Source organism: Hypomesus transpacificus, chromosome 9 (assembly GCF_021917145.1).
Source record: "Hypomesus transpacificus isolate Combined female chromosome 9, fHypTra1, whole genome shotgun sequence".
In the NCBI taxonomy this organism is placed as follows: Eukaryota; Metazoa; Chordata; class Actinopteri; order Osmeriformes; family Osmeridae; genus Hypomesus; species Hypomesus transpacificus.
This window is the reverse complement of record NC_061068.1, coordinates 14,481,302-14,506,089: the sequence shown is the minus strand read 5'-3', so window position 1 is coordinate 14,506,089 and position 24,788 is coordinate 14,481,302. Positions and strand designations below refer to the sequence as shown.

The following is a 24,788-nucleotide window of genomic DNA, read 5'->3' as shown; positions in this document are numbered from 1 at the left end:
ATTCCTCACCTCTGGCTTTTCCATCTCTGGTTGACAAGGATCATGATAGAGTAGGTAAGAGTGAGTCCACCTTCCTTTTGTAACCCGTCTGCTGCCTGCCTTGTAGTAGTCGATTTCATTCATTTGCAATGTCATGTCATGTGCACTTCACGTGAACGTACGTACTTACTGGTGACCTCGTTCTTGCTCTGATTGAACCCATGGAGTCAAAGAACTAAGTGAAACTCCATTGGTATTGGCCTCATTTGGTGGTCCATGTGAATACCAACCAAGCAACCAAGCAACCATGTAACCAAGCAACCAAGCAACAGAAACGAGTGAATTGCCCCCCCAAAATCTGGAATTCCCCGGTGAGGCGAAGCCCTTTTCGTTTGGCCTGCCGTTTTCCCTCCCTTTTACTTATAAAAAAAAAAAAAAAAAAAAATCTTCGAGGCTGATCTAGTAGTCATAACATGTAATAACACACATGTCATCTAGGAAGCACACCAAAAGCGAGTGCTTTTGGGGGGGGGGGGGGGGGGGGGAGGAAACAACGAGGACCACTTTTTCCTTCTTCCCCTGTTCCTTCCAAAACGATGAGGGAGGAGAGGTGGGTGGTCAAGGTCTAACCCTAACCCTAACCCTAGCCCTAGCCCTAACCCTAAAAGGTGGGACGATTGTTCAAAATTCGGAACGCTTCACGGATTTGCGTGTCATCCTTTCGCAGGGGCCATGCTAATCTTCTCTGTATCGATCCAATTTTATTAGATGTGCTGCCGTAGCGAGCACAAGACAGGCAGCTGCACCGACCCCTATATATCCGGCACGTCACCGGTCGAGTCGTCTTGGGGCGGGGTTGAAGCGCCAGGGGGGGCGGGGTTGAAGCGCCAGGGGGGCGGGGTTGAAGCGCGAGGTGGGGCGGGGTTGAAGCGCCAGGGCCGGCCGGCCCCCCCTCCCCCCTGGCCATCCCCTCTGCCCCTCCCTCTACCCCTCCCCTCTACCCCTATCCCTACTGCAAACCCCTACCCCCTAGTCCAGTCTAGTCCAGTCTAGTCCAGTCTAGTCTCGTCGTGACCGTGGTGCAGCGCAAGGGCACTGAGGGGCCGCGCGCGCGTAGCGTGGATCAATGGGGGTCATCGCTTCTCGGCCTTTTGGCTCAGATCAAGCGTAGTTTCTGTTCTCGTCAGTTTAATATCTGATAGGTCTCCCACGGGGGGGACCGGTTCTTATCAAGCAGATTTTTGCCAACAGGGAGTCGGAACGAGGGCTCGCTCCGTCCGCTCCACGTATCGCCCCGGTATGGCAGCTCCTCTGGGGAACGGTGCACTCTTTCTAAGCCTGTCAAAGGGAAACCCTGTGGGGAGATTGAGTGAGTGAGTGAGTGAGTGAGCGAGTGAAGCATTGTTCTGTGGATTCCTGATCTAAGAGACCTTCTCCTCAACTCTGGCCTGTCCTTGTAATTCCTCACCTCTGGCTTTTCCATCTCTGGTTGACAAGGATCATGATAGAGTAGGTAAGAGTGAGTCCACCTTCCTTTTGTAACCCGTCTGCTGCCTGCCTTGTAGTAGTCGATTTCATTCATTTGCAATGTCATGTCATGTGCACTTCACGTGAACGTACGTACTTACTGGTGACCTCGTTCTTGCTCTGATTGAACCCATGGAGTCAAAGAACTAAGTGAAACTCCATTGGTATTGGCCTCATTTGGTGGTCCATGTGAATACCAACCAAGCAACCAAGCAACCATGTAACCAAGCAACCAAGCAACAGAAACGAGTGAATTGCCCCCCCAAAATCTGGAATTCCCCGGTGAGGCGAAGCCCTTTTCGTTTGGCCTGCCGTTTTCCCTCCCTTTTACTTATAAAAAAAAAAAAAAAAAAAAATCTTCGAGGCTGATCTAGTAGTCATAACATGTAATAACACACATGTCATCTAGGAAGCACACCAAAAGCGAGTGCTTTTGGGGGGGGGGGGGGGGGGGAGGAAACAACGAGGACCACTTTTTCCTTCTTCCCCTGTTCCTTCCAAAACGATGAGGGAGGAGAGGTGGGTGGTCAAGGTCTAACCCTAACCCTAACCCTAGCCCTAGCCCTAACCCTAAAAGGTGGGACGATTGTTCAAAATTCGGAACGCTTCACGGATTTGCGTGTCATCCTTTCGCAGGGGCCATGCTAATCTTCTCTGTATCGATCCAATTTTATTAGATGTGCTGCCGTAGCGAGCACAAGACAGGCAGCTGCACCGACCCCTATATATCCGGCACGTCACCGGTCGAGTCGTCTTGGGGCGGGGTTGAAGCGCCAGGGGGGGCGGGGTTGAAGCGCCAGGGGGGCGGGGTTGAAGCGCGAGGTGGGGCGGGGTTGAAGCGCCAGGGCCGGCCGGCCCCCCCTCCCCCCTGGCCATCCCCTCTGCCCCTCCCTCTACCCCTCCCCTCTACCCCTATCCCTACTGCAAACCCCTACCCCCTAGTCCAGTCTAGTCCAGTCTAGTCCAGTCTAGTCTCGTCGTGACCGTGGTGCAGCGCAAGGGCACTGAGGGGCCGCGCGCGCGTAGCGTGGATCAATGGGGGTCATCGCTTCTCGGCCTTTTGGCTCAGATCAAGCGTAGTTTCTGTTCTCGTCAGTTTAATATCTGATAGGTCTCCCACGGGGGGGACCGGTTCTTATCAAGCAGATTTTTGCCAACAGGGAGTCGGAACGAGGGCTCGCTCCGTCCGCTCCACGTATCGCCCCGGTATGGCAGCTCCTCTGGGGAACGGTGCACTCTTTCTAAGCCTGTCAAAGGGAAACCCTGTGGGGAGATTGAGTGAGTGAGTGAGTGAGTGAGTGAGCGAGTGAAGCATTGTTCTGTGGATTCCTGATCTAAGAGACCTTCTCCTCAACTCTGGCCTGTCCTTGTAATTCCTCACCTCTGGCTTTTCCATCTCTGGTTGACAAGGATCATGATAGAGTAGGTAAGAGTGAGTCCACCTTCCTTTTGTAACCCGTCTGCTGCCTGCCTTGTAGTAGTCGATTTCATTCATTTGCAATGTCATGTCATGTGCACTTCACGTGAACGTACGTACTTACTGGTGACCTCGTTCTTGCTCTGATTGAACCCATGGAGTCAAAGAACTAAGTGAAACTCCATTGGTATTGGCCTCATTTGGTGGTCCATGTGAATACCAACCAAGCAACCAAGCAACCATGTAACCAAGCAACCAAGCAACAGAAACGAGTGAATTGCCCCCCCAAAATCTGGAATTCCCCGGTGAGGCGAAGCCCTTTTCGTTTGGCCTGCCGTTTTCCCTCCCTTTTACTTATAAAAAAAAAAAAAAAAAAAAAAAAAAATCTTCGAGGCTGATCTAGTAGTCATAACATGTAATAACACACATGTCATCTAGGAAGCACACCAAAAGCGAGTGCTTTTGGGGGGGGGGGGGGGGGGGACCTTCCAAAACGATGAGGGAGGAGAGGTGGGTGGTCAAGGTCTAACCCTAACCCTAACCCTAGCCCTAGCCCTAACCCTAAAAGGTGGGACGATTGTTCAAAATTCGGAACGCTTCACGGATTTGCGTGTCATCCTTTCGCAGGGGCCATGCTAATCTTCTCTGTATCGATCCAATTTTATTAGATGTGCTGCCGTAGCGAGCACAAGACAGGCAGCTGCACCGACCCCTATATATCCGGCACGTCACCGGTCGAGTCGTCTTGGGGCGGGGTTGAAGCCTAGTCCAGTCTAGTCCAGTCTAGTCTCGTCGTGACCGTGGTGCAGCGCAAGGGCACTGAGGGGCCGCGCGCGCGTAGCGTGGATCAATGGGGGTCATCGCTTCTTTCTAGCATGTGTTTTGACAGGGAGAGCTTAACCTGTCAGAGAGAGTGGCAGTTCTCCCCTATTAGACATTCTCTGATATTACAAATTTCTGCTCGGCATCTAGATTCTATAGGTTACTAAGTAACAACTTTGTTGCACGAGCATGTTCAGCAGAATCAAATGACAACAGCGTTCATGTTACTTTTAAAGATCCTATAAAGTGGAATCAAAAATGAGTTTTGAAGTTCATCATACCACAGAAGAATGTGTGGTTTACTACCCATCCAAATTAGAAAGAAAAAAAACAGACAAGTATGTTAAATTAGGCTTTGAAATTGTGAGAAAATCTGAGTGTTTCATGTGTTAATTACTTTGTCTTTGCATTGTACCAGCTGAGTAACAGAATGCAACCGTTTGGGATCTGACGTAGTTTGGTCGCTGTGACGTAGACCAGTCGGGTTTTGGCTCCGCCTATAGAAAACCTGAGCTGAAAACGGAGGAGAAACTGTTCAACAGTCTCCACATTTCAGTGCGACAAAGTTTTCCGCGCTTTGCACATGCTTTCAGGAATTAATTTCACACGTATATAATGTACTGAGAAGCAAATCATGGAATTTGCTTTACAGGATCTTTAATAGTAACGTAAAGTGGAAGACGTCGTAATCTTATGATTCAGGCATCTACACTCAATACGCTAACTTTAGCTTTACCCAAATGCAGATGTCTTTAACTTAAACCTGCTCGGGAGCAGGCTTATTTTATGTGAACAAGATTTGATTGCAACTTTATAAGCAGAGGTGATAGTGGAAAACTGTAACTATTTGTGCCCTTTCTTGTTTTTAACCTGTAACCGCAAATGGGAGTTGAAAGCAGTTATATATTGCTCTCTATGGACAATTTTTGTTTAGTGGTCTTAAGTGATTACAAAAAAAAAAAAAAATTATGGATGTGCCTAATGTGTCAGGTATCGGTAGGGGCACTAAAATGTGGTTTATCCAAATGACCCCTCTAAATGCTGGGGAGAAACCTGTTACATCCACACCTCACCATGCTAGGGTGGATGATATGTGTAATGATGCTTGTGCTGCTGCAGATATAGGAAAAGAGGAGCAGTATGCACCTTCTCCTGAAGAAGTTGATCATGTCCCAGTTACTGCTCTTAGGGACTTAGTGAAACAGATGGGGATCAGTATTGGGGAAAATATCGTTCCAAAAGTCCATTCCAGCAAGAAATGTTTTTTCCACAACTGACTTTTCTAAGGTTAACCTGACAGTTAATAGCAGCCATGATAGTTATGATCCACATCCCTTCAGGGGAGACAAAACTGACAGTCTTACTATCTCTGAGTGGGAGGAGTCTGTTAATGTGTATCTGAGTAAGAGGGGCATTGAGCTCTGTGACCAGGTCGGGGAAGTGTTGAGCAAGCTATGAGGGAGGGCGCGTGATGTTGTGAAAGTTAGGCTACGTAGTAAACCCTCTCTAGAGTTTAAATCAGGCCCACAACCTGTGTTTTATATTCTGCTTAACAAAGCCATTGACATTGCTGTAGATGGACTGGAAAGGCAGGGAAAGACACTTGAGAACCCTACACGTGAAGTGACAGTTATGTTAATCACCCATTGTCCTGATGCTGAGTTATCTCTAGTCTTCAGCTGTAGACCCCTGGGGCCTCATGTATAAACGTTGCGTACGCACAAAAATCTTGCGTGTGTTGGTTTTCACGCACACTCTGTGATGTATAAAGATTTACTTGACGTGAGAATGTGCGGACGGTCCGTAAAGTCTTGTCTGGCTCTGTAACATGGCAAATTCGAACTGAAAAGTGCCGAAACTCACCAAATATTACTGAATAAAGTTTCCACTACTACGTTTATGACGTTCATAATTCAAAAATCAGAAAAATTAAAGTTTATCATTAATGTGGATGATCAAATCAAAATGCCAGAACCCAAAACGGGAAATTCTATAAAGCCTTCTGTTTAATCCGCCACCACTTAATAACTTCTGTTAAACTTGAGGGTGTCAAAAAAACGAAAAAATCACTCAGGAAATGCATGTCACGCTAACCCTATAGCTGCCACACTGTTACGATGCGTCACCACTCGTTTCTTCATTTAAAGTTTTACATCGGACCATTTCTTCTTAATTTCTGCCACGGTCCGGCTCACTGAACCCACAGCATTTATGGCCCTATAAAAATAATAATAATTGTATTTGTAATGCACTTTACAAATGCAGCTAAATCTCAAAGGGATACAGGTTAAAAACAAGAAAGGGCGCAAATAGTGACAGTTTTCCACTCCGCCGACTTTCTTTTGTCGCCAATACCTGATGACAGGCCGCCAAACAGGACACAGTTTCTCGACTCCACACTCGGTTGTCAGAGCCTCGATCTCACAGTCACCGTATTTCTTCAAATAAACGCAGCGGAGTTTAACGTTCATTTTCAGTGCAGCGTTTATTTGAGGGCGGTGTTTATTCGAAGAAACACGGTAATTCAGACAAAGAAATGGCCTCAGGAGTGCATTTACTGTCCATCTGCATATTCATTTATGGGAAGAGGCAAGGCGGGGTCAGTGGCTCGTTCACGTGCGGTCAATCTCACGTTGATTGTGATTTATAAGGAAAGGTGTGCAGGACCTGGCGTACAACCGGTTTTATACATGTGAATATTTTTGTGCGTAGGTACTTTTCGAGTTTTGCCCGTACGCCATCTTCTGGAATGAAAGCTGCGCAATCCTTTATACATGAGGCCCCTGGAGAAGTGGACCGCCTCAGATGTTCAAACAAGGTTGGATGAGCACCACCGGAAAAGGCGTCTCCTACAACATCAGTCTATGTGCCCAGCTGACAATCTGCAACCCACTCTGCCTGTCAGGGTCCTGCACGGCCACTTTCAGACCACCGAGAGCACTTCCACTGTTCGACCACAGGCAGAGAGTAGACCACTGCCAACAGAGGGTCACTCGCTTAAGCATGTCATCACTCTTCTGGAGCGCTTGCTACTGCGGGAGACCTCACAGTGTTCCAGGCCGCCTCGAACTGGCAGCCGCACCAGGTCTCGGAGCCCTTGTGTCATTTGTGGGGACCCTGATCATGACACTGGTTCTCACTGGAAGCGTGATCGTCTATGCTTCCGTTGTCATGTTGCGGGACACCAAGCAGTAGGGCTGTCCCCACTCAGACGACTAGTCGATTTTCTGGTCAATATGCTCTTGGTCGACAAAGATTTTTTTAGCTTTTCCCTTTTGTTAATCTGTGCTTTGTTATGGTTTGGTATTTTGCACACGGCACGAGCACAATTGGCTGCAGAACTACAAACTCTGCCATAGCCTACTTTGTCGGTGTTATTAGTCAAAATGGCAAAGAAATCTGTGGTATGGCAGCATTTCATTAAAGCACATTTACAAAGTACCGGGTGACTCGAAAAACGTTGAATGCAAACTCTGCCAACAATGGTTTATTTTTCATAGTTCGGCGTCGAATATGATGTAGCCTACCACCTGAAAAACTTAAGTTAGTCTAGCCCTACTTCGCTCATGCTAACGCACTGGGTTGAAAAATGAATATGCCTATTATAAGAATCACATCCAAATCGAATGACATTATCTTTTCCGACCAAGACAACAAAATCTTTCTCTGTTGCACTGTTCCCCACTCAGCTTCTACGTAAATTCGCCTGCTGCAAGTTCAGGCAGTGATAAGCGCGCTCTGATGATTTGCATGTTAAACAAACAATATTTTTAATTTGTAGTACATTGTAAGAGATACTAAATACCATCGGCATTCGGTTACAACAGGACTGTTGATACGAGTCATATTATTAGTAGGGTCTTAGCGGCTGAATATGAACATGTCCAGTAGCTATTGAGTCAGATCTCGAAAATGTTTACTTTTTTCTTTTGTGAAAAAAAAGCGTTTCAAATTTTGATTAGTCGATTTTCAGACGTTTTAGTCGAGTCTTGGTCGACCAAAGAAAATCTTAGTTGGGGACAGCCCTACCAAGCAGTGACTTGTCCTGCTCCCCCTGTTGCCGACCTGCCTTCTGCTCAGCCTGACGGTCCATATCAGCAGGGAAACTAACTGGTCCACATGAGCAGGGGACTAGTGGAGGGCCAGATGAAATGTCCTCAGAAGATCAAGAAGATGTTGACCATGAATCTGCCTACTCTCAGCTATGTGCTGCAACAGGCGATGATGCTATAGTGATAGTTCAAAATACACAAAGACTTTCTGCTACTGCTGACCTTTTCTACACTGACGTGTTGATCCAGGATGCTGTAGAATTGCGTGCCATGTTGGACAGTGGCTCGTTCTTTAAGCTCTCGCATGCTTCACATCTTGGATCAGGCCAAAGTTCTGTCTCCTGCCTCAGTCTCTTCAACGTCAGTGGTTCTAATTGGCTGTGGAGGCTTAAGGACAAACCCTGTAGGAGTGTGTGACCTTCAGATAAAAGTGCTTGGTTGTCACATATCTGTGCCCGTACTCATTGTGGACGGTCAAAGTGACAACCTCATTTTTGGCAACATCTCATTCGAGTACTGAAGCATTCTGAGGGTTTCTGGGAAAAAGTCTCAGTTTCTGACCAGACTCCAGAGGAGGAGACCTTGCTGCAGATGTTGGCCTCTGTGGAGAAATGGAGAGGCGATGAGTGCACTAGCAAAGTAGGCACTGTAAAACTGAAGCATGCTGTGACTCTGGAACCTATGAAATAACACTTGATTTGGGGCCGCCTGCCTGACCACAAGTGTCTGTCTGCTGGTAGCACTGTGATTGTGGAGCCAAGCCAGTCACGGACAGTGCCACGATCTGTGACGGTGGGTCGTGTTGTGACGCCACTCTGGGGCGACGGATGGGTTCCAGTGAGGGTTATTAACCCTTCCACTAAACTAGTGACTCTGAGACGCAACTGCAAGATTGCGGACGTATCCCCGTGTGTGGCACTGGAGGGCTTTAACACTGACTACTTAAATGACAATGACTTACCTGATGAAGTGCAATGTTCAGTAACAAAGACAGCCGACTTGGTTGACGGAGGCAGTGTGAAGAGCTTGACTGTCTCCTTTCTGGAAGTCGAAGTTTGTCAACCTGTTGGCCAAGTATGAGTCTCTCTTCTCCCGCCACAAGCTGGACTGTGGCAAAGCCAGGGAATTTGTCTTCCGCATTCGTCTGAGTGACAGCAAACCTTTCAGGCTTCCATATCGCCGCCTGTCACCATCACATTACGAGAAGCTAAGGGTCGCATTGAGTGAAATGAAGGATTGTGACATCATCAGGAAGTCTAGTACGAGAGGTGAGTACGTCTCGCCCCTTGTCTTCGTCTGGATAAATAATGGCGACATACGGCTCTGCACTGACTTTCGGTGGTTGAATGACCGCACTATCAGGGATGCACACCCCTTACCTCATCAGGCTGACTCCATGGACCTAACCTCTGGCTACTATAATGTGGAGGTCCACGAAGAGGACAAGAAGTTCACAGCGTTCACCTCTCCATTTGGGCTCTACGAGTACAACAGGCTGCTGCAAGGGTTGTGCAACAGCCCAGTCACATTTACGAGGATGATGAAGGCCATATTCGGTGATCAAAACTTCTTGAGCCTCCTGTGTTACCTGGATGACATACTTGTGTTTGCTCCAAGGTTGGAAACAAAGGTTGTTTGGCTGCAAAGGTTGGAATCTCCTTAGATTAAAGGAGCACAACCTTAAGCTTGCACCCAAGAAGTGCTTCTTCATGAGACCATCTGTGAAGTTTCTTGGACATATTGTGAGGAAAGATGGCATCTCTACTGACCCTGAGAAGGTCAAATACATTATTGATCTGAGTGAGAAGGATTTGATGGAGGACGGCACCAACATTCCTTCGGCCTCCAAAACCAGATCTTTTCTCGGAATGGTGGGATTTTATCAGCAGTTCTTTGAGGGATACTCCCAAATTAGCAAGCCTCTGCTTGCGTTGACATCTGGCGTGAGGAAGCAACGTGCCAAGGGACTAAGGAGCCGGCCTTTGTCCAAGCAACTTTCCTCTGCTGATTGGACACCAGACTGTAGGGGAGCATTCAATGAACTGAAGCAGGCCTTGTTGAAAAATGCCACTTTCGCACATCCCAACTTCGGTGAGCCATTCCTCCTATCAGTCCATGCCTCTTCTAATGGCCTTGGGGCTGTGTTGTCTCAGTTGGTCGAAGGTGATGACATCGCACGCCCCAATGCATTTGCCAGCAAATTGCTAAATTATGCCAAGTCACGCTACCCAGCTCACAGGCTGGAATTCCTCACTCTTAAGTGGGCTGTTAGTGACAAATTCAGCCACTGGTTGAGAGGCCAAAGGTTCACAGTATGGACTGACAACAACCCGCTCAGTTGTATTCTCACTAAGGCGAAACTGGATGTGAACAGAGGTGGGTGTCGAGGTTGGCCCCATATTACTTTGAAATCAGATACATCCCCGGGCCTAAGAATGTGGTAGCGGATGCCCTTAGCCGTGAGCCATTTGTGCGACCCAGTGCACTTCATTGTATTACAACAGTCCCTTATGGTGTACTTCTGGAGGAAACAAATGCCCAGGATGCTTTCCGTCTGTCCTGTGATCCACTGAGCCGGCTAAAAATGCACCATCCTTTGCCAGTGGCCTCGAACAATGCTGCTGCGGTGCTCCAGCTTCCATCTGTCTCCTCGCAAGCAGTGTCGGCAGTTTTGGAACATTCCTTGGAACAGAACCGTGTGCCTTCTCATACTCTCCTCTTGCCTCAGCTCATTCAGTCCATCCAACCACCTGAGCTGACTGGTTTCTGTCCTCTGCCCAAAGACTAACTGTCAGCCATGCAACGTGCTGATCCCTGTTTGAGTCGGGTGCTTCACTTTGTGGAACGTCAGAGGAGGCCTTCAAGACGGGAACGCCCACATGAATCTGTTGAGGCTCTGCGACTCTTCCGACACTGGGAACAGCTCACCATCAACTAGGGCTGGGCGATATGGGTAAAAAATTATCAATATAGATATTTATATTTACATTCGATAACGATAATTAAGACGATAGACCACAAATCCGTAGTAGTAGCAAAATAAGTCTCTTCCTCAACTTTTTCCCTACACTCGGCATAAAGTTTAGGCAGTGTGAGAGAAATGTTTGCGGCCAGGGACCATGTACCTGGGCTAAAGTAACAAGTTTTTTTCAACCTTGCTTTTTATCAATAGCCTACCTATCAATACTTTGGTGCAAACTCACACTTTATGCATGTTCCAACGAGTGATTTTGCTTCAGGTGGTAAAAAAGGTTTCTTATATACTAGTATTATAATTGGACCAATACGCTGTTCTTATTGGTCCAGAGACGTTCTAAGATGTCCGAAAAAAACGTTTGCAAACCTCTCCAGAGGTCCGCAAATGATATACGGACCTAGCAAGCGGTTGCCTTGGAGATGTTGACAACATGGCGTCTGCTCCAGATTCTTTGTGTTTGATTTGGGATTTTCCTACGTGTTGTTGTATTATATAAAAAAACAAATATGGACTTTGACAGATCTACAAACACCTTTGTAAGCAGAGATTTGTTAAAACGTTAGTTAACCGAGACCGTAGGTCGAGGTCAACAAGAATAAGTCCACATTTGCAGTTTGTCGTATTACTTGGTAGCCACTTGTTTGTTTACTATTGCTACACCAATTTGCACCCAACATTGCTCTGCTCTTTGTCGGATTTCAAAAAGCTAAACAACCTCCAAATAACTGAAGACAAACCCTTTTTATCAATAATTTCTTTATTGGAAGTTGCTATCTCGCCGTGGCTATCGCTGCCACTGTTTTTGGCAATAAGACTAATTTTCCGCGGTTAACATTAGCTACTCCACTCGAGGTGCTCAGTACTAGTATATTTTAGTGAGCGTAGGCTACCATTTCTCCGCAACTTCCTGCTGCATCACATAAATTAAATGGACTGCTGTTCCTAATTATTCTCCATCGACATTATTGAAAATTAATTAATGTTACGATATCTTTATTGAGGGAAGTCATTACTTAGATAATTATTTTTATCGATTTATCACCCAGCCCTACCATCAACATGGGGGTACTGTAACCCTCTTCCAAAGATGCAGTTATAAAGAAGAGGACTTTCCGCTACGTCGTGCCCTCGGCTATGAAATAAGTTGTTCTTAGGGGCGTACATGATGAGGCAGGTCACCAGGGGCTGAGGAGGATGCTCTATCTGAAAAGACAACGGTTTTACTGGCACGGGGTGGACAGGGGTACGTGCGGCGCTGTCGGCGTTGTGTGGTCAGCAAATCCCCTGAACCTGAAGCAAGGGCACCACTCGAGAGTGTTAAGACCTCCAGACCGCTTGAGTTGGTGTGCATTGACTTCTGGTCGGCTGAGGACTCCTCCAACAAGTCTCTTGACGTGCTGGTAGTGTCTGACCATTACACTAAGCTGGCCCAAGCATATCTCTGCCCCAACCAGTCAGCTAAAGCTGTCAACAGCTTTGGAACAACTTTTTCTGCGTCTACGGCTTTCCGGAGCGAGTGCACTCTGATCAGGGTGCAAATTTTGAGAGCAGTCTTATAGCAGAAATGCTCCAAGTTGCTGGTGATGAGAAGTCTCATACAACGCCTTACCACCCCATGGGCAACGGAGCGGTGGACATGTTTAATCGCACACTTGGTAATATGATCAGGACCCTTCCACCGAGAGTCAAACAGCAATGGCCCCAGTTGCTGAGATCTCTCACCTTCTCCTACGATGCCACAGTCCACGAAACCACAGGCTTTGCTCCCTTTCATCTTATGTCCGGGAGGACTCCCAAGTTGCCTGTGGACATGATGTTTGAGTCGGTGCTTATGGATGATCAGGTGGTGGATTATGGTGTCTCAGGCGAGACTTAGCAGAGGCTATAAGGATTGCTCAGGTTTCCACCACAAAGCAGTATCAGGCTAGGTCTGAAGCACAAGCGCAGAATGCAGGTTTAGGGTTCAACAAGTTTATTGATGCCGAGTTCTGCCGAAACCAGGAAAAAAACTAAGGAAAGTTAGTATCCGACTACTGTAAACTTCACAAAGCGGAGCAGTCAGTATAGTCCATATAATCCGCAACGAAAAAAAGCTATATTCCAAAATCCTACAAAAGAAACAGTAATCCACGGCAGAAACAGTAATCTCACCAACTTTGGTTCACATGTGTTCACGACAAACCATGACGGAGTGAATGAGGGGAGGGCCTTCCTGTCCTTAAATAGGAAGTCAGTGACAAGTGGAAGGCGGTGTCCTAGGATCTGCATCGCCCTCTGGAGGAGCGGCGGACATGCACAGACGTGACAAGCAGCAGGAGAGGCAAACTGAGCTGTACAATCTGAGAGGTGCACCTGTGGATGTTGGAGATAGAGTCCTGTTGGCTAACAAGGGGGAACGTCGTTGCAGGAAGTTGGCTGATAGTTGGGAGAGCCACCTCTACACCGTTGTGGAGAAACAGGAGAACACCCATACCTTCAAGATCAGGAACGGTGAAACAGGGCAGGTGAAAGTGGTCCACAGGAATCTTATTATGCCAGTGAATTTCCTGCCTGTACCGACGGAGCCTGAGGATTGTGGCTCTTCTGTCAGTGTCCTGACTGTTGTGGAGGAGTCTGTTCTTGATGTGGGAATGAATCTGTTGTGCTGCCTGAGTGTGGACCTGAGGACAGGACTGTCTCATGGATCTCTGAGCTACCAGTGCCTGCTGTAGATGGGTTGACTGCTTTGGGTGATGTTCCTGCTGCTGATGATCACTAAAGCCAACACAACACAACACAACAAAATCTGCTCACCACCTCCATCAGGGACACTGACTGTCTCACCACCTTCAAGAAAAGGCTCAATACGCACTTGTTCCGGGAGTACAACGGCACTTAGGAATGCTTGGCTGTACCTGACGTTAGTTTCCTCCAGGTTCACAATGACACTTATTGAGAGACTTGTTGCTCTTGTTGGTTAGTTATAACGGATTTAAAGTTTTGTACTCGCTGTGAGATATTTTACTATTGATTGTTCTTTTACAGGTACACTCTTGCACTTTTTGGATTTCCTGTTGTTTAATTGTAACTTGTTTAACTGCATGCTCTTATATGGTTCATCCCTTTGGCACTTACTTGGTTTTTCACAATGTATGCTTCATGTTTTGGCTGCTTGCAATGTTTGGGGCTACCTCGTTTTTATGGTCAGTAACCTATGCTCTTCTGTAAAGCTCTCTCTTGGAAGTCGCTTTGGATAAAAGCGTCTGCTAAATGCATAAATGTTAATGTGAGGATGTTGTGCGACCTGTCAGTGGGTCAGAGGCCGCATCAGACTATCCAGACGAGACTGAACCGGACAAAACGACCCTGACTGCTCATGACAAACCTGACCGGTCCTTCTCTTGTGACCCTGCTGTTGACACAGACTGTTCTGTGGACTTGACTGACTCCCGACCTTCTCTTTCTGTTAATTCACTGCTTAGTGATACACATTCTATAGTCACATCAGGGGTTGAACATTCCTATTTTAATGACAATGTACAGGGATTGAGAACGAGGTACGGGAGGTTTGTTAGACCTGTTGTTAGGTTTATTGAACACCTGCGACAGAAAGTTGTTCCTGATGTTTAGTGTGATTTATGTTGAGTACTTGCCTTTGTGAATGCATTTACGTGGTTATCTTTCTGCTGGAGTTGAACACCTGTATGTGGTAGTCCTGTGGATGTCAGGTGGTTTCGGATTGTACTGTTTAAATCGGGGGTCCCCAAACTACAGCCGGATACGGCCCGCCAACGCATTTGGACCTGCCCTCTGAACAATGCCAGTCTTAAAAATAAAAATAAAAAAACTTTTCATTTCAATAGCAATGAATATGAAAAAAGTTATTTACAATATGAATAATGCTCTTTTAATAGGCTGTGATATGTACGAATGTACGGTGCATAACATAGTAATAAACTAATCTAGCATAATAAATACTAGTGCTGTCAGTTTAACGCGTTATTAACGGCGTTAACACACACCCATTTTAACGGCATCAATTTTTTATTGCGCGATTAACGTTCTTTTTGGCCCAGCAATTGTTGTTGTCTTTTTCACATGCTGTTGCAACAACTACTGACGTTAGAAAAACTACAACACCACACCGGATCTAGCTACACCGGAAACAAAACAACAGGCATACACTTGTTTGGGCTTGCGAGCCGGCTAAAGAGTATTGGCTAACTTTACGCTTTGAGTAGATGGCGAGCGCGAGATGCCGAAATGGATGCCAATAAGATTCTGAATGCAAAGTTTACTATTAAAAAGTTGCCAAATGGTCCCATTGGCAAGAGCAAAGTGATCTGTGTGTTTTGTCGTTGTGAACTGAGCTATCATCGTGGCACGTCCAGTCTGAAATACCACTTGATGGCAAAGCACACAGCTGATGCGAATTCTCCGTCCCCTCGTCAAAGCCAGGCGATTGCAAAGTTATTTTCAATAAAAAAAAACATTTGCACCAAGCAATCCGATCCACTTTTCCATGTTGATAAAAGCATTAAAATGAGAAAAAATTATTGGACAAAAAGAAATCAAGGGACATTTAGAATAGACAAAAATGTGCGATTAATTGTGATTAATCGCGAGTTAACTATGACATTAATGCAATTAATCGCGATTAAATATTTTTTTTGTTTGACAGCACTAATAAATACATTTTAAATCATAATAAAATCTCAACAATAATACTGGTAGTTACTCCGGCCCAAGTAGTTTTCTGTTCCGACCCGGCCCCACATTAAAGAAAGGAAAATTATCTGGCCCTCGCAGACAAAAGTTTGGGGACCCCTGGTTTAGATGATGGATATTCGGGTAATTTTCCCCTCGGTTCGGCACCTGTACATTGTGGTTCACCCCGGTGGACGAGAGGGTAGCCTCCCTCCGCCTTCGGGTGGGGGGACGGGTCCTCACTGTCGTTTGTGCTTATGCACCAAACGGCAGCTCAGAGTACCCACTCTTTTTGGAGTCTCTGGGGGGGGGTGCTGGAAAGCGCTCCTCCCGGGGATTCCCTCGTCCTCCTGGGGGACTTCAATGCTCATGTGGGCAATGACAGTGAGACCTGGAGGGGCGTGATTGGGAGGAACGGCCCCCCCAATCTGAACCCGAGTGGTGTTTTGTTGTTGGACTTCTGTGCTAGACACGGCTTGTCCATAATGAACACCATGTTCAAGCATAAGGGTGTCCATATGTGCACCTGGCACCAGGACACCCGAGGTCTCGAGGTTCGATGATCGACTTTGTAGTCGTATCATCGGACTTGGGGCTGCATGTCTTGGACACTCGGGTGAGGAGAGGGGCAGAGCTGTCAACTGATCACCACCTGGTGGTGAGTTGGCTTCGATGGTGGGGGAGGACGCCGGTCAGGCCTGGCAGGCCCAAACGTAATGTGAGGGTCTGCTGGGAACGGCTGGCGGAACCCTCTGTCAGAAGGAGCTTCAACTCCCACCTCCGGGAGAGCTTTGATCATGTCTCGGGGGGTGCCGGGGACATTGAGTCCGAATGGGCCATGTTCCGGGCCTCCATTGTTGAAGCGGCTGACCGGAGCTGCGGCCGCAAGGCGGTCGGTGCATGTCGCGGCGGTAACCCGCGGACCCGGTGGTGGACTCCGGAGGTGAGGGATGCCGTCAAGCTGAAGAAGGAGGCCTATCGGACTTTATTGGCTGGTAGGACTCCAGAGGCAGCTGATGTGTACCGGCAGGCCAAGCGGAACGCGGCTTTGGCGGTCGCAAAAACCCGGGCATGAGAGGAGTTCGGCGAGGCCATGGAAAATGACTTCCGAACGGCTTCAAAAAGGTTCTGGACCACCATCAGGCGGCTCAGGAGGGGGAAGCAATGCTCTGTCAACACTGTATACGGTGGGGATGGTGCGCTGCTGACCTCGACGGGGGACGTCCTGGATCGGTGGAAGGAATACTTCGAAGACCTCCTTAATTCCACCAACACGCTTTCCGACGTGGAGGCAGAGTCTGGTGACATTGGGGGGGGGGCCTTCTATCTCTGGGGCTGAGGTCGCCGAGGTGGTTGAAAAGCTCCGCGGTGGCAGGGCCTCTGGGGTGGATGAGGTCCGCCCGGAGTTCCTTAAGGCTCTGGATGTTGTAGGGCTGTCTTGGTTGACACGACTCTGCAACATTGCGTGGACATCGGAGACAGTGCCTCTGGACTGGCAGACCGGGGTGGTGGTTCCCCTCTTTAAAAAGGGGGACTGGAGGGTGTGCTCCAACTTTAGGGGGATCACACTCCTCAGCCTCCCTGGGAAAGTCTATTCAGGGGTCCTGGAGAGGAGGGTCCGTCGGATTGTCGAACCTCGGATTCAGGAGGAGCAATGTGGTTTTCGTCCTGGCCGTGGAACAGTGGACCAGCTTTATACCCTCCGCGGAGTCCTGGAGGGTACATGGGAGATCGCCCAACCAGTCTACACATGTTTTGTGGATTTGGAAAAGGCGTTCGACCGTGTCCTTCGGGGGCTCATGTGGGGGGTGCTCCGAGAGTACGGGGTACCGGATTTCCTGATCGGGGCTGTCCGGTCCCTGTACGACCGGTGCCAGAGTTTGGTCCGCATTGCCGGTAGTAAGTCGAACTTGTTTCCAGTGAGGGTTGGACTCCGCCAGGGCTGCCCTATGTCACCGATTCTGTTCATTACCTATATGGACAGAATTTCTAGGCGCAGCCAGGGTGTTGAGGGGGTCCGGTTTGGTGACCTCAGGATCGGGTCGCTGCTTTTTGCGGATGATGTGGTCCTGTTGGCTTCATCGGGCCTTGACCTTCAGCTCTCACTGGAGCGGTTCGCAACCGAATGTGAAGCGGCTGGGATGCGAATCAGCACCTCCAAATCTGAGGCCATGGTAATCGACCGGAAAAGGGTGGAGTGCCATCTCCGGGTCGGGGAGGAGATCCTGAACCAAGCGGAGGAGTTCAAGTATCTCGGGGTCTTGTTCACGAGTGAGGGAAGAATGGAGCGCGAGGTCGACAGGCGGATCGGTGCGGCGTCCGCAGTGATGCGGGCTCTGCATCAGTCCGTCGTGGTGAAGAAGGAGCTGAGTCGAAAGGCAAAGCTCTCTATTTACCAGTCGATCTACGTTCCTACCCTCACCTATGGTCATGAACTATGGGTAGTGACCGAAAGGACGAGATCGCGAATACAAGCGGCCGAAATGAGCTTTCTCCGCAGGGTGTCCGGGCTCTCCCTTCTCTCTTGGTGAGAAGCTTGGTCATCCGGGAGGGGCTCAGAGTAGAACCGCTGCTCCTCCGTGTCGAGAAGAGCCAGCTGAGGTGGCTCGGGCATCTGATTAGGATACCTCCTGGACGCCTCCCTGGTGAGGTGTTCTGGGCACGTCCCACTGGGAAGAGGCCCCGGGGAAGACCCAGGACACGCTGGAGGGACTATGTCTCTCGGCTGGCCTGGGAACGCCTCGGGGTCCCCCAGGAAGAGCTGGTGGAAGTGGCCGGGGGGAGGGAAGTCTGGGCCTCCCTGCTTAGGTCGCTGCCCCCGCGACCCGATCCCCGGACAAGCGGCAGATGACGGACGGACGGACTCGGGTAATTTAACCTGTAGTTGGGCATGTTTTCCTGTGGGTGTTGGATGGCTTTGCTACCCTTTCACATTCTAATTCTTAACGAATGGTCTATTTGACTGGAATTCTGGGTTTCTTTTATCAGCGCGGCACTGTACACACAAGGAATTTTGTTTTATATTTTCTTCTGGTATGCTGTTGGTACCTGGTGTGTTGGTTTTGAGGTCATACCGCGGTCTCCTATCTGTGTTCTTTTGTTTTGAATGTGCAAGTGACGATCTGTAGGGGGGAATGTAGCGGAGTTAATGATTGAACTTGCCATCACTGTCACTGTTTAATGATTTCAATATTTATTTTATACAAATTATTATCACTCGAACTTAGTTTTTTAATGCTTTAAATCTAATTTACGTTTGAGAACTAGTTGTGTGTATAGGGGGGCGGGTTCTGCTGCGCCCCTGCAGACTTAAGCGGTGAACCCCAAAACTATTTACAGTCTGCATGTGCTATTTTCATGGTAAGCTGCCGTATAGTAGCTCTGTTATATCTTTCCTATTATCACCTTTCTATGGGTATTCTATAAGGTTTTGCTACAAGCTACATTTAGCCGTATGTTAGTTTTGTTTCCTTCATTGTTCTACATGGTGTTTGGTCCTTTTAAACATGGTCAATCTGATTATTTCATTTTTATTTTTTTTAGCATTCGATGACTGGCTGCACGGTGCTCAGTGACCTATGTATATTGTGTTCATCACCAGTGCAATAAATGGTTGGAACCAAAGAATATTGGTGTCGTAGCCTAAATAACACAACGCATGAGTAGAAAACCCACTACATACGCAAGCTTTTCGTGCGTACGCAACGTTTATACACAGGTGAAGAGACCTTCAGTGATTGGACGCCCACTTTTGGCTTGGCTTACTGAGAGAGAACGCTTAGAGCGAGAGGTCTGTCGGATGCTGTCATTGAGACCATTCAGAGTGTGCGCACGCATTCTACTGCTAGAGAGCAGTATTGCGTCCTGGCTTTTATCCCTATAGGGATTAGCCGGGCGTTCAGGGCACAGAGCTGCGAACTGAGAGCCTTTTTCCCACTTCCGCACAGCGGAGAGGACGAAAGATGCTTATATAGGCTGGGTCCAGTGCACGCTCTCGCACTATCTGGAAAGCACAGCAAGCATCAGATCTTCTCCCCAGTTTCTGATCTGCTACGATGGATTGAGGGCTGGATTGCCACTCTCGAAACAGCGACTTTCTCACTGACTATGTCTCGCGTACGAGTCGATGAGATGTCCCATGCCACCCGAGGAATGGCAGCTTCACTTCTGAATCTATTCAACATTTGCATTGTTACCAATGAAACAGTTAAATCATTACATCCATAATCATAGCACCATTTACAATTGTCAATGTATCATTCCCAAGACAATTCCCATTGTTTCTCAAAGTCCAATTTGCTGAAACGGATGCCATGATTGTGTGTGCATAGTGCTTGTGTAATCTTCTCATATGCAATGTAGCCTATTTGATTAAAACGGCAACCTCACCGCACTGTACTATAGGTACAGCGCAAGTTTCCCTACATTGACTCAGAAACCATTTCCTTTGTTTGACACTATCAACAAAGTGCACTCTTGACTCACGTGTACCATGCTATGTCCTCTGAAACTAGCCAGGAATGACCCTGTTCACCTCGGGTCATTTCCAGGACTTTACGTTTCAATCCGTCACAACAATCCAGCGTCCTGATCCTTAGGTCATCGGACCTCTCACAGGATTGACACAGCATCTCCTGCCTGTCTGTGAATTACAGAATGAAGTAGACTACATAGTAATTAAAATTACATTTTCACAGAGGTCAGTTGAAAGCAACTGACTCGTTTTTGGCCCATTCCTGAACCTTTACAACATTTCTTCAGCTCAATTAAGTGTACGCATATTATGTTTTCTCTCAAATAGGGTATGCTAAAAACGTTTGGTTTAATGTAACACTCTTGTCACTTTCTCAATTACTCTTAGTTTTTACTCAAAGAACTCAAATCACACAATATCTATCAGCGCGCGTTGTCATGTCTGTGCATGTCCACCGCTCCTCTAGAGGGTGACGCATATCTTAGGAAAAACCCCTTTCACCTTTCACTGACTTCCTATTTAGGCCCCGTTTACACGGAAGAAAAACGCACATATTTTCATGCGGTTTGGCCTTTCATTTACACAAAACTGAGGTTTTATCACGGAAAACGATAATTTCTAAAAACTCCTGCCAAAGTGGAGATTTCTGAAAAGTTTTTGTGTTTGCGTGTGCACTAGCTTAAACTGAGTTTTAGGTTCTCAAACGTCACAGTATGGGACTAAAAAAGCATCACTTCATGTGAGCGTCCTGTTTATAGTAATAGGTGCGTTCCACTTCATGCAGCGCCGGCGTTGCCTGCAGCCGCCTGCATCCCGGCTGACTTGAAGGAGCCAATGGCTTTCTCAGCTGTCGGCACCGCCGGTGCTGCATGAAGTCGAACACAACTAGCGTAATGGGGTCATTTATTTGTGAATTGCGTTACATTTCTGAATCACAAAATACATTTGTGCATCGCATTTGTGAATCATTCAAACAAATGAACCTCGCGCCTGAAAGGTGAAGGAAGTCGATCGTGTTATTCGTAGTTGTTGTTGATTTTGAAATTTCTGATTGGTTTGCATGGCTTTATCCTTCACATTACACTGCCGCCTACAGGTATGGCATAGTTATGATGGCGCTCGGGGGTGTATATGCGGGTTAATGTAAACATAATTTTTTTTTTAAACGTACTTGTGTGTACAATGTTATTTTTTTAAGCGGAGGGGCAGAAATATTTGTTTCTGTAAATACCCTGCTATGTGTAAACGTGGCCTTAAGCACAGGAAGGCCCTCCTCATTCACTCCATCATGGATTCCCGTGAGTACATACTAGTGCTGTGAATACTAACCACTGAACGGATGTAGATGAAGACTGCTGCCATGGATATATTGTTTATTTTTTGGATTTAGGATTATGACTTTTCTTGCGGTGGATTATTATGGACGATACTGACGGCTCTGCTCTGTGAAGCAGTAGCCAGATACTAACTTGTTTTGTTTCTTTTGTTTCCTGTGTGGATTACCTTTTTTGTGGATTGATATTGCGTGCTCTGTTCAGAGGACACTCAGGAGTAATAAATTGGTTAAATCTCACCTGTATTCTGCATTTGTGCTTCAGACCTAGCCTGATATGCGTTTCAAACTCGAATCAAACAGACAGCCTTCAGCGTGTGTCGGAGCTCAAGACAAACAGCACGTGCGCTGGGAAAAACCTTTTTTCTCTTTTTTTCTTTGACCAACACAGCTGGTTGGCGTTTACCTTCCATTCACTTAATTTCACTCTAGTATAACTTTCCCAATTGTATTGGAACCAATTTATATACCAGGGGTTACATTTCTGCATTATTATTGAATACCATCACACTTCACAGATTTGCCATTTACAAGTTCTGGATGGAAAGGCTTAAAAAACCTCCCTGTTTGACCAGGATTTATAACAAATGTTGATCACACATTTGTTAACCACCAAACTTTGAATTCATCTAAACGAACACATCTTTCAGCATTAATACTCTTATTATCTCTAAATATGCAGAATTACACCCTTTGGTATTTCATCTTTGTAAGATCTCAACGTAACGGGAGCCCCCACCTTTCTCCATCTCTCCTCGGTATTTCTGTAACTCATGTAAAGTATACTCAAACAACCAAAAATCTTGTTAGCAAATGTATGAAAAATACTCATCACTAGTGTTGCTTCCGTCATTGAAAATTATTACTATATACCGCCGTCAACAAACCTTTATCAAGTGACCAAAATGAGACGAGACGCAACGTAAATGCTGGTGATGTGATGATGATTATAATTAAATGTATAATGCAATATCGTTGACGAATAAAAACAAGACGAAATGTAGTTTACAAAATAAAAGGAGACGAAATGTTATACGTTATTTCATCTGTTTAGTCGTGTTATTATTATTAGCTAACTCATGAGGTTGAGCTTAATGTGTCTCATTTTAACGTTAGCTTTAGACGTTAGCTTTAAACGGTAGCCACTGGAGCTGAAACCGACTGAGAGTCTGAGACAAACGTGTGTGAGTAGCGTGAGTTGGTGGGAGAGTGTAAAGGGGGTTACCATGTATGACTAGTGCGTGTAGCTACGTGTGCGTGTGTATTTGTTTGTATGAGAGAGTCTAAAGTGGGTTCTTCCTGCCTGACTGATTGCATGTGTACTAAGCATCCCTTGTTGGCCAAATACTGTAGCTAGTTTTGTCATTAGTGTGTTTGCCGCAAGTAAAAACACTATTGTTATTCTGCATACTTATTGGGGTGTGCTTGCCCTCGGCAAGCACAAACCATTGTTATCTCACATACGGCGAGCACAAACCATTGTTATCTCACATATATATTATTATTATTATTATTGTTTCTCTTCACACCCCTAAAACTCAGTCAATATTTGGACTACATAGACAACCTAGGTGTCAAAAGTTTCGTCTTGGTAGCGATTGAGTTGCTTGTATTGGGATTTACGTTCCGTTGCACGGTTTAAGTAGACATTAAGAATTTGTGGCGAAAGGTGAAGCTAATGGTGGCTAACTTGCTAGCCACAGTCACTGACGCCACTAACGTCACGAAAGCTCGCGTGACTATCTCTAGCAGAACATTAGTTTAGCAGCTTGTTAACTTATGGGAGATGGCTAGGCTAACTGCTTTACTGCAAGGCAGCTGCATAAACGCCATAAGCAAAGAGGCTTGGGTGATAACTATTTGCTAATTTTACTTTGTGATATGACACACAGTTGTAATGTGTAATGTACAATATAAGCTAATATTATTAAGGAAGTACATCTACTTTCGGAAACAGTCTACTATTTCACTGAAGCATTAGCATCATAACATTAGCCTCTGTTGCCCGGGAAACACATACTACAGCTGTCTATGATGCATCTGTTTTCAATCGTTAAAATAAACATTCCTCACACGGATATATTATGACATTAGATTACAAGTAAACGATTTGTGGGTGAAATTATCATTACCAGTGGTTTCAAACCAGTATAACTCACGACACTGCAACGCTGTAGCCTAGTCTACTAACGCTAGCTAACAAAAACATCTCCACAACTGTTTACAGTAGGAATTCAAACAGCGGCACATCCATTGCCACAACCTAAATTTTGTTGGTTCATGAAAATAATTCATTTCAGCCTTGACCGTACAACGGATGTAACGTTAAATCGAATTCAACCAACGCAGTCGCTACAGTACCAAGACGAACAGTCTAGTATGTAGTACAATCTACCGGGGCACCTTCTCCACACAGGGCTTATCGCATTCTGCCTTGTTACTGACAATGATCGCTACCACTGACATTTTTATGAATGAGGGATTTCCCCCTAAATAAATGTCAAGCTTATTTACGTTTTGGGGGGCATATTTAGCAGATGGTACTATTTGAATCGCGATTCCATCTGAGATAGCTACTGCTGGTACAGTACAGTAACGTTTTTTAAAAGAAGCTTATGAATCAATGCAATGAGTAGGCTACTAATGCCTGAAAATATCACGAGAAGGGAAAAACTTACAATGATGTTTAAATCATAGAGATTAGGTCATTTTTTACACCGGTATATTTAGCCAATTTAAAACCTGCATGTAAGTAGCCTAATGTGTCACATTAAAGAGTTGTCTTAATAACAAATAGCCAGCTAGACCATATACTAGACGCCCAGCAGAAGTTTGTAGCCATATAAGGCCTATATATATATAGGCTGCTTGATTTGGCTGCAAGATTCGTTGATTTTGGGGTGTCCAAGATATGAAGGATTCTGATCTGTAGCAACAGTCTAGCCATGTAGCTAAGCCTTCTCCGGGAAGAGTGGATTTTCAAAGTCTGGAAGAGAAATTTAGGCTAGTGCTACTTGCCCACTGCACTGGACAAGTTATTAAAACTCAAATAAAATGAAATGCAATGTTAGGCCTACTTCACGTTATGTGCCACTCATTAGGCTACGTCTATCGATTTTATTTGACCGAATTCTGCATCAGTAAAACACAAAAAAAGTGGCTTCGTCCCAAGGTCTCCACAGACCGGCTAATTCAATCAAGCAGCGCTGCAAGACCCAGTGAAATGTATATCCTAGCTAGCGGTTTAGGCTGAAATGAAGTATTTTCATGAACAGACAAAGTTTTGACAAAGTTGAGGCTGTGGCAATGAAGTTAAGTAACAACTTTGTTGCAGGAGCATTCTTTGTCTAAGTTGCGAGCTAACAGTGTCCGGTAGGCTTCTTCGCTATAAATAATGATGTTGTTATAAATAATGATGTTAAACCGAGACCATAAGCCCTCAAAGAAAATGTAAGGTCAAAGAAACAAAAGAAAGGTTTGAGGTTACTCTGAAAAGTATCAATACAATAGGCTAATGTAAT

General features: G+C 46.3%; 1 protein-coding gene and 5 non-coding genes across 6 annotated transcripts in view; 2 read left to right on the top strand and 4 right to left on the bottom strand.

Annotated features, from left to right (window-relative positions):
• LOC124471292 (NACHT, LRR and PYD domains-containing protein 12-like) overlaps positions 1-24,788 on the bottom strand; it is a 1,476,309-nt gene that overhangs the window by 1,398,002 nt on the left and 53,519 nt on the right. The window lies entirely within an intron of this gene.
• Positions 662-768, bottom strand: LOC124472011. Its single transcript, XR_006956592.1, has one exon. It is a non-coding gene; the product is annotated as a U6 spliceosomal RNA (small nuclear RNA).
• Positions 1,115-1,311, top strand: LOC124472007. Its single transcript, XR_006956588.1, has one exon. It is a non-coding gene; the product is annotated as a U2 spliceosomal RNA (small nuclear RNA).
• On the bottom strand, positions 2,098-2,204 carry LOC124472010. The gene has a single exon (XR_006956591.1). It is a non-coding gene; the product is annotated as a U6 spliceosomal RNA (small nuclear RNA).
• LOC124471995 lies at positions 2,551-2,747 on the top strand. The gene has a single exon (XR_006956577.1). It is a non-coding gene; the product is annotated as a U2 spliceosomal RNA (small nuclear RNA).
• Positions 3,506-3,612, bottom strand: LOC124472009. The gene has a single exon (XR_006956590.1). It is a non-coding gene; the product is annotated as a U6 spliceosomal RNA (small nuclear RNA).